Below are 10,975 nucleotides of genomic sequence, written 5' to 3' on the forward strand. Positions count from 1 at the left end.
AATTCAGAGGAGATTCAAATATTTCTCATAGATAAACTTGATCATAAACCCACAATTCATCGGATCTTGACAAACACACCACAAAAAGAGTTACATCGAATAGATCTCCAAGAAGATCGAGGAGAACTTTGTATTGAGATTCAAAGAGAGAGAAGAAGCCATCTAGCTAATAACTATGGACCCAAAGGTCTGTGGTAAACTACTCACAACTCATCGGAAGGGCCTTGGAGATGATGTAGAGGCCCTCCGTGATCGATTCCCCCTTCGGCGGAGCGCCAGCGAAGGCTCCAAGATGGGATCTCGCAGATACAGAAGGTTACGGAGGTGGAAATATTTTTTCGTGGTCGCTTCTGATGTTTTCGGAGTACATGGGTATATATAGGAGGAAGAAGTAGGATGGTGGACGCTCGAGGGGCCCACGAGGGTGGGGGGGCGCCCAGCCCTAGGGGGTGCGCCGGGCACCCTCGTGGCCGCCTTGCTTGTTGCTTGACTTCCACTCCAAGTCCTCTGGATCATATTTGTTCCAAAAAGATCGCTCCCGAAGGTTTCATTCCGTTTGGACTCCGTTTGATATTCCTTTTCTTCGAAACACTAAAATAGGCAAAAAAACAGCAATACGGGTTGGTCCTCCGGTTAGTAGGTTAGTCCCAAAAATGATATAAAAGTGTAAAGTAAAGCCCATAAACATCCAAAACGGGTAACATAATAGCATGGAACAATAAAAAATTATAGATACATTGGAGACGTATCACGGGGCAGCGCGGGGTCTTGGCATGCTGGTGCAGGGATGCGGTCTTGCCGTGCTGGAGCAGGGAGTGGACGCGTGCACCTTCTTGAGGCCGAGGGATTTCTGGGCAGCTCCTTTCTTGCCGCGCGGGTGCTGGGCGCGGTGGGTCATGCCCAGGAACCGCGCGCCTTGGAGCCAGGGTGCCTTCTTGGGTAGGAGGTGGCGGAGGCACCCCCTGAGCCGCATCGCCCATGCAGGACGGAGGGCGAGGCAGCGAGAGGGACCGCACAGGAGATCCCCCTACGGCGCTGATGAGCTCGGTGATGCAAGCGAGCCACTCCTCGTAGAGGTCGTCGACGGGGCGGTAGTGTAGGAGGTCACGTGCCAGGAGCAACGCGGCCTGCGCGTCTGTGGGGGCGCGACGAGCGTGAGACGACGAACCTGCTGGAGTCAATGACGGAGTGGCGGTGCGGCCTTCCCGCCGCACCGAGGGGTGCAGGGAAGATGCTTGCTGCTCGTTCCCCGCCGGGCCGGTGGCAGCATTGGCGGCAGGTGACAGAGAACGACGAGGAGGCCCGCCGACGGGAGCCGTCTGGGTGAGGCGGGCGGTGAGAGCAGCCCGACGCTCGGGGCGAGCCCCGCGAGCGTCTTCGATGGATGCGACGAAGTGACGGAATACAGAACAGCGGAAAGAAGATTCCGGCACACCCCTACCTGGCGCGCCAAATGTCGGATATCGGGTTCCGGCAAAACCCTTAAGGTTCAAACTCTGGGGTGCGCACGAATATCTTCTTCCTATCGAAACATGCCCACAACCTCGCCACGATTCTAAGCTAGCACGATGAACAACAGAGGAGACACAAGATTTATACAGGTTCGGGCCACAGTTGTGGTGTAATACCCTACTCCTGTGTGTGGTGGTGGATTGCCTCTAGGGCTGATGATGAACAGTACAAAGGAAGAACAACCTCGCGACAGGTGTTCTTATGGTGGTGGTGTTCTACTTGCCAAGGATTCGATCGAGGTTCAGACAAGATGCCCCTCTACTGCGATGGCTATCTCTATTTATAGAGGTCCTGGTCCTCTTCCCAAATATTGAGCGGGAAGGGAGCCAACAACGGCCATTTTGAAAGGGGACAGCTAGTACAAGCTATCCTGACTAAAGGTGGTCTTCGACTGCCAAAGGCACTGGTGATGACGCCGTCTTGGGCTCCTCGGTGACCTCCGTCCTGCCATCCTGCCGGTCTTGGTCTCCTTGCACTGATATGGAAACCTTTGCTTGATGCCTTGGTACTGCGCGCCTGCGCTTGCCCCCTTTGCACCAAAGAGGAAATGAGGACACTGCGTAGGCTGGCGCCCGCCTGGTCTTGATCGTCATGCTTGCGTCATGAGAACCTCGTGAGGTACCCCTTGCCTTGATCTCTCCGCCTCCTCACGAGCGTGCCTGGTGAGGCCGTCCCTGAGGAGGCCTTGCATCGTCCGCCCCATGAGGCTTGGCTCCTCGCCAGGGTCTTGAGCGTTTGTTGACGAAGACGGGCCATACTGGGCCACTGCTGAGCCACGCCGCAGGACGCAGGAAGGCAAGTCTGGGGACCCCCATTCCCAGAACGCCGACAAGTGGGTATCCTGGATTTTTCGAGGCAATTAGGCTTTTCTCTCTCCGTAGCACATCGTCATGAAGTCTCCTTAGATCGCCGTGTGTGGCATCTACCATTGCCTTAGGTAGGATTGGTTCACCGTGGATATAGTATTTTGCCGCACCGCGGACAGGTATATGGTCTTGAACCCGAGGCTGCGGAGGCAGCTAGATCATAGCAACAGCTTTATTGTTGCCTTTCCTCGCTCTCTTCCGATGCTTCATTGGTGGAAGGTCGTCTATAATACGTTCAGGCTCCGGAGCCGGCAATTCAGGCACCGACTCATGACACTCAAACCCTGAGTACTCGTACTGCTGAGCCATCAATCCTTCGTTATCAATGGCGCCAATATTGAGATACTGTTGAGTGTCATCGTCATCATCATATATCCTCATCTATGGCAACGTCATCAGTGACTAATGGAGCCTCTTCCTCACCCTGCCTGCTATCACCCAACAGGAAAGGCAACGCTAATTGGGTAGGTGGGGTGCTGATGTTCATACCTTGTAGAGGCTGCGTGGTCGTGGGTGTGCTCCCGGCCGCCTCCAGAGGAAGGAGACTCTTTGGCCACAATAGGACACACGTCTTGCAATCGCGAAGCCGCCGCAGGGTCTTGCCGTCATCTCTCCCTAGTACCGGAGGAACCAAATTCTTGTGGCCCAGTTTGACACTGGCAACGGAAACCTTGAAGACATGAGGGGGGATCGGCCGACTATGTAACAATTGTTCCTCCGGCTTCATTATCGTCGCCTTCCCCACATCCACCTTCTGGCTGTTGATGTCGTACAATATGGTGCATAGAGTGTCGGCCTGCAAAGACATGTCTGCGACGTGAGACATCTGAAAGGCAACGAAAACGGGATATTATACATTTATCCGAAAGGCTGCGTGGTCGTGGGCGTCGAGCTCAGCCAAAGACGAAGCACCGCCGAGCACGTCCGAGACGGAGGACGGGCTGCTATGAGCAGGTGCAGGAGCAGGTGCTGGTGCAAGTGCTGGTGATGCACGTGCAGGTGCTGGTGCACATGCTGGTGCAAGCTAGTCGAGCTTCTCCCGAAGAAGTCGGCAAGGGGAAAGTCCGCTGCATCTTTATATGGATTTTGCCTGGTCCAACTGATGATAGCCAGAACCAAGACACCACATGTAGCCGCCAGCTCCCGTTTTGCAGCAACTACCGCTATTGCGACTCTCTTAGCTGAATTCTTCTCAACCGCAATCTCAGCCTTCTTGTCGATGTTTTCGTCAGTTAACCTCGGTCTTTCCTTTCTCTCCTCCGTGGTCTCACCATAGTACTTCTTCCACGTGGCACTGTCTCTGACACCGTGCACGCATCCATACGATGGCCGACTGTCCACCAGGAGTCGTTTCAATATGTTCAATGCTCGGTTGAATGGGGTGTCCCACTTGGACCTCGCCAACGCCTCAGATGGCGAGTCGCTTTCGGCCGCAATCCTGTGCTGCTCTCTCTGCAAAAGGAACAAGGATCGTTTACAAATATGACTAAATGTGCAGTCGAATTGATCAGAAACTAAAATTACTAGCAATCTAATGAACTCTGTCGTGACAGGGTCCGTCTCGGAAACTTTCTTGACTGGGTCCAAACGGTATCGGGCCCTGAGGACGTCATGCTCCTGTGGGACGGTGAACTCCGCCAAGGGGTCTGGGATGCCTAGACTTTCGCATTCTGCGTCCTCCTTGGCTCATATTGGACCTCTTCACCGCCTAACCACGACTTTCATGGTGGTGGCACCCCATGTTCCTCTATAGAAGCCCCTTCATGTACTTTGACTTTTCTTTGGCATCTTCGGCATCGCAAGCCGCCTTGAATATTTGAAACTGCTCTTCCATAATTGTCGGATTATCCTTTACAATCTCGGAGTAGGGTTCCTTTTTGTCGATGGCGCGTTTCACCCTTACTTTCCAGGCCGCCAACGCGTCGCTAAACTTGGTCATGGCGCGTTTATTTATCTTCTTCATTGCCGGGTCTTTCTCTAGATCAGTATATTGGATTTCATCTCGGCCTAGGAACAAGAATATCTGGTGCAGTAAGGTTAGGAGGGAGTGCTTCATATTTGGCCTCTTCTTTAGTTTCTCATCGTTGATGGTGGTGCACGCCCGTACAATGCAGCCTATTTGATTGCCGTTGCAGGAGCACGCTTCCACAGGTAGTTTTGGCTCAAAATTGCCGTCGTCCACCTCCATGACCACTAGTCTAGTAGTGAGGAGCTGGTTTGGGCATCGAAATCTCCTCTTCGCTTTCGGTTCTATGGCTTTGCCAGTCTTGGTGCCGGTCTCGACGCCGGTGTCGGTGCCGGTCTTAGTGCCGGTCTGGTCTCAACGCCAATCTCGGCGCTGGTCTCGATGTTGGTATCGGATGTGACAGGTGAGCCTAGCAACAACAACCGTTGATCGTTGGCAAGGTTCAAATATTCGTCTGCCGCCAGGTAGACGTTGTCACAATCACCAGAACCCTATCCTTCATCGTTGCTAGCCATGTTTCTTCCGATTAAATCTAGTCAATTAATCCTAGACCTAATAAAATGAATAATGACATAAAAAGGCATATGTTTTGCAGGAACGTTGATTCCTTCCCGGTGTGGCAAATCCAGGCACTCGATATGTCCTAGTTTGTAGCACAAGTCATCCCGAAATTCAAGGAAAATTTCAGCATGAGCTTTGCTAAAAAGTGGACAAATCAAGCACCTGAAATATGCCAGAACGAAAATGAATCAACATTCCGACAAAACATAGGCCACTCGGCTTCATTCCCTGGAAACAACAAAAGGCCACTTGGGCACAATCGAGGAATTTTCATATATCATGACCACTTCTCAATGTTTCACCCTTCAAGAAAATCTACACAAATTTCAAATTATGGACCCTAGACATCAATTCAAATTATGCCCTACTGTCGTAACCCTAATGCCCTAGTAGTTAAGCATTTACAAGTACTAACTAATTAGATGAACCCTAGCTAGCTACTTAGGCATCTACAACTACTTAAGCACCCATTGATGAACACTAGGAATTATAAAACTACTTAAGCATACATTGGGTGCAGAAAAACTATATAAGTACTTAAGAAAGTATATATACAACTCTATAATGTATTTAGGTAACTACTTAAGCATATACAAGTTTGTCCTAAAAATAATATTTAGCTAAGTACTTAAGCATATACAATTTGTCCTAAAAATTCAGTTAACTACTCATTTCATTCATTTAGGTCATTCATTTAACTTCACCTAATTAACCTAGTAAAACCCTACTTCCCTAACTAAAAAACATCTAATTAACATCTACTAGTACCACTACTGCCATAACCTAACTAACCTAAGTTAATCTAATTAACATCTACTAGTACCACAACTACTAATTCCTAGGGTTCATAACTAAATTCACCTAAGTTAATTAACCTAGAGAGGAGGGTTTATTCGCCCTAGCAGAGAGAGAGAGAGAGGGGAGGGTAGGGGAGAGGAGAGGGAGATCCTTACGGTCGGCGGCGAGGGTAGGCTCGGGCTCGGGCGACGGAGGTCCTGGAGGGGCTCGAGCATCGGAGGTCCTGGGCGGGTTCGGACAGCGGCGGTGAGGTCGAGGGCAAGCTCGGGTGGCGGCGGCGAGGTCGAGGGCGGCGGCTGTGAGTGCCTCGGGTGGCGGCGGTGAGGTCGACGATGGCCTCGGGCAGTGGCGGTGATGGTGAGCTCGAGGGTCGCAGGGAGATCGACAGCGCCGATGGAGAAGTTGGGGGATAGGGGGGGAGGGGGAAAGGACATAGCAAAATTTTGAGCCCACGCGGTCGGGTTTAGTCAAAATAGCATCAGCGCGTTTTGGCAAAACGCGCTATAACCAAGTTAGCTATAGCGCTTTCCACCAAAACGCGCTACTGCTATGTCTTACTCTTTTATTTTTCTTTTTTCTTTTGTTTTTCTTTACATTTTATTTTTTACATTTCTCCTTTTTCTATTTCTTTGATTTTCATTTACTTTTCTACTTATTTTTCTATTTATTTTCATTTTCATAGCAATAGCGCTCTACACCACAAACACGCTGGTACAAAGCGTTTAGCAGTAGCGTGCTTTAGGAAGAACCGCTACTACTATTCCTGGCCTACCGGCAACAATTTCAGAATTTTATTAGTAGCGCTTTTTCTTGCGTGTGTGCTACTGCTATGACTATATATGTAGCGTGCTTTATTGACACACGCAACTACTAATTATCAGTAGCGCCCTTCCCAGACCCGCGCTACTGCTGTACCTCTATGTAGAAGATTTTCCCTAGTAGTGTGTGGGTGGACCGGTGATTGGGTGCTATCCTTACTTGGACAAGCCTCCCACTTATGATTAACCCCTCTCGCAAGCATCCGCAACTACGAAAAAAGAATTAAGATAAATCTAACCATAGCATGAAACATGTCGATCCAAATCAACCCCTTACAAAGCAACACATAAACTAGGGTTTAATCTTGTGTCACTCTAGCAACCCATCATCTACTTATTACTTCCCAATGCCTTCCCCTAGGCCCAAATCATGGTGAAGTGTCATGTAGTCGATGTTCACATAACACCACTAGAGGAAAGACAACATACATCTCATCAAAATATCGAACGAATACCAAATTCACATGAGTACTTATAACAAGACTTCTCCCATGTCCTCAGGAACAAACGTAACTATCGGATTTCGGGTTTTGCCAACCATATTGAGAGGTCTGAACTCTGGGGTGCATACGGAGATCTCAACCTACCCAGGCTGCCAACTCGCGATCCTCACAGCTTAGCACGACGAACTCGAAGGGAAAGAGAGACACGACAGTTTATCCTGGTTCGGGTCACCTTGCGGTGTAATACCCTACTCCAGCTTTGTGGTGGATTGCCTCGAAGGGCTGAGGATGAACTAGTAAAGTGGTTGAAGAGCCTCAGGAGGTGAGGTGTTCTTGAGCTCAAGTGAGCTGGTGAGATGGTGAGGGTGGAATGGATTCGATCCCCTCACCCTGTCTCGTGTGTATCTGTCTTCCTCCTATGGTGCTGGCTAGGTCCTATTTATAGTGGCCTAGGTCCTCTTCCCAAATGTTGGCGGGAAGGGATTCCATAACAACCATATTTGAAGGGAGACAACAAGTATGCCCTATCCTGACTAAAGTGGTCTTTGCCTGCAAAAGCCTATGTTCGTGACACTGCGGTGGGCTCGGCGATGACCTCCATCGTGCCGTCCTAGCGGTCTTGGTCTTGTTGCACCAGAATGGAAACCTTTGGCTGATTCCTCGGGACTCCGCGCCTGCTGCTTGCCTCCTTTGCACCAAAGGGGAAACTGGTACCCTGCGCCCGCTGGCGCCTGCCTGGCCTTGGTCGTCATGGCTCATGTCAGCCGAGCCTTGCGAGGTGCACCTTGCATAAAAATCTCCGCTCCTCAGGAGCCAGCCCGGGGAGGCCGACCCCCTTGGAGGTCTTGGCGTCATCTGCCTCGAGAGGCTTGTCCCCTCGCGAGGGTCTTGAGTTGTTGATGCTACAGCTAGGCCATACCAAGCCATCGATGGAGCCATGCAGTGGGCCGCCGATAGGCAAGTCTGGGTACCCCCGGTCCTAGAACGCCGATAGTAACTACTCACAAAGCATATTGATGTTCAAGATCAGAGGGGTATTGAATATCTTTAAGGATCTGAACATATGATTTTCCACCAAATAAACCAACTAGCATCAACTACGAAGAGTAATTAACACTACTAGCAACCCACAGGTACCAATCTGAGGTTTTGAGACAAAGATTGAATACAAGAGATGAACTAGGGTTTGGGAGGAGATGGTGCAGGTGAAGATGTTGATGGAGATCGACCCCCTCTCGATGAGAGGATCATTGGTGATGGCTTTGGCTTCGTTTTCCCCCTCCCTGAGGGAAGTTTCCCCGGCAGAACAGCTCCGCTGGAGCCCTAGATTGCTTCTGCCCAGGTCCCGCCTCGAGACGGCGGTGCTTCGTCCCAAAAGCTTCCTTATTATTTTTTCTAGGTAAAACCCTTCATATAGAAGAAGATGAACACCGGAGACCTGCCAGGGGGCCAACAAGCCCTAGCGGTGCGCCCAGGGGGGTAGGACGCGCCCCTAGGCTTGTGGCCACCTGGTGGGTCCCCTCTGGTATTTTCTTCTCCCAATAATTCTTATATATTCCAAAATAATTCTTCGTAAATTTTCAGGACTTTTGAAGTTGTGCAGAATAGGTCTCTTAGATTTGCACCTTTCTGGTCCAGAATTCCAACAACCACATTCTCCCTCTTTATGTAAACCTTGTAAAATAAGAGAGAAAAGGCATCATTGTTGTACCATAATGTGTAATAATAGCCCATAATGCAATAAATATCAACATAAAAGCATGACACAAAATGGACGTATCAATTCCCCCAATCTTAGACCTCGCTTGTCCTCAAGCGAAAACCGAAACCGATAATCATGTCCACATGCTTAGAGATAGAGGTGTCAATAAAATAAAATATGGACATGAGTGCATCATGATCATCCTTAGAACAACAACATATATTGTCATATAATTTCTTATGCTAAAGTAATAATTCATTTACAAGCTAAAGTATGAATAAAGAACTTTATTGAAAACCAAAAAACTATGATCTTGGTCATTGAAACAATTACAATTTATCATAACATCGGAAAGAGTTAATGTAAGAGCTTTCATATAGAAAGTTTCACATACTCAACCATCTTTTAGTCTTTCATAATTTCTAACACTCACACGATAGTTATGAGATCAATGTTTCAATGTAACAAAGAGAAAGATAGGGGCTTATAACTTCCCCTCCCAACGTTTTACCTCAAGGGTAACGTCAGCAATAATAGTTTATGAATATCTACATCTGAGTGGATATATATATCTGGATCTTCCCCCAACATATAGAGCTTGCCCCAATAAAAAAAACATATAGTGCTTGCCAAAAAGAAAAAGTATAAGAAGAAGAGGTGATGATCACCATGACTGTTGTATACGGGCAGGAAGTGAAATAAAAGATAGGCCCTGTGCAAAGGGAAGCAGAGGTTGTCATGCGCTTTTATAGCTGGATGCACAAAATCTTAATGCAAAAGAACGTCACTTTATATTGCCACTTGTGATAAAGAACTTTATTATGCAGTCCGTCGCTTTTATTTCTTCCATATCACAAGTTCATATAAAGCTTAGTTCCTCACACTAAAATATCATACATATTTAGAGACAAATTTTTATTGCTTGCATCGATGACAACTTACTTGAAGGATCTTACTCAATCCATAGGTAGGTATGGTGGACTCTCATGGCGAAACTGGGTTGAGGGATTTTTGATGCACAAGTAGTATCTCTACTTTGTGCAAAAGATTTGGCTAGCATACGATGAGAAGCAAGCTCAACATGTTGGAGGATCCATGACAATATAACTTCTATACGCATATAAAGAAACACAACCCATTATGTTGTCTTCCTTGTCCAACATCAACCTTTTAGCATATAATATTTTAATGACTGCTCACAATCACAAAAGATGTCCAAGATAGTGTATATATATGTGATACCTCTCTTTCTTTATTACTTCCTATTAATTGCAACAATGACCAAAACTATGTTTGTCAACTCCCAACAAATTTCATGTGACATACTTCTTATATGTGAAGTCATCACTTCCCATAAGATTATTATATACTCTTTTTATTTCTTCTATTCTTTATTTATTTTACTCAAGATCATAGCAAGAAAGCAAAGCCCTCAACTCAAAACTAATCTTTATTATATAATTCTCGGACTCAATCACATAGAGGGAACACAAAGCAAAACTCAAAGCTAGATCATACTAAAACTTTATTCTACTAAACCATGAAATAACTAAAAGGATCGAACAAAGAAAAATTATAAAGTTAAATATGTGATGGTGATATGATACCGGGGCACCTCCCCCAAGCATGGCACTAGCCAAGGGGAGTGCTCTTACCCATGTGCTTAGGTCTCTTTCTTCAGAGGTGGTGACGATGGTGTTGATGTATTCTTCTTTTCCAGCTTGTGTCCGAGGCTAAAATTTTCCTCCCTTCGATCATCATTCCCGAGCTTGAGTCTTAATATTTTTTTGCATAACGCCGCCATGTTGTCCTACAGAAAACATGGTGGGATAGGTTGGACCTTAGGAAGGCTTGACTTCTTAAATTCCACGTGCATATCGCCAGGTTGAGGTAGTGGATCTTCATCTTCGTTGGAGCTATCGTTCCCTGTTCTCTCCATGTCGGAGTCTTCCTCCTCCTTTTTAGTCTACCCGTAATGCTACACCTCTCCATAGACCTTTGGGTTTGCGATGTAATTAGCGACATAGCTCTCTCCCTCCGAATCTTGGGACGACATGTTTTTAGATCTGCCTGGGAAAACAACACAAAATAAGAATAGAGGATATTGCCATGATACGGTGGTCAAAACCTTCAGGGGATTATATAATGTTTTTATCAACCAAAAGAAGTATACTGCAAGACAACAGAATCCAGAGGGCACACGAGGTGGCCACAAGCCTGGGAGGCGCGCCCAGGGGGATAGGGGACGCCCCCAAGGCTTGTCGCCTCCTCGTGCACTTTTCTTACCACTTATATTTTTCCTAATTTCT

The sequence above is a fragment of the Triticum aestivum genome, chromosome 2B, assembly GCF_018294505.1.
Source record: "Triticum aestivum cultivar Chinese Spring chromosome 2B, IWGSC CS RefSeq v2.1, whole genome shotgun sequence".
Lineage (NCBI taxonomy): Eukaryota > Viridiplantae > Streptophyta > Magnoliopsida > Poales > Poaceae > Triticum > Triticum aestivum.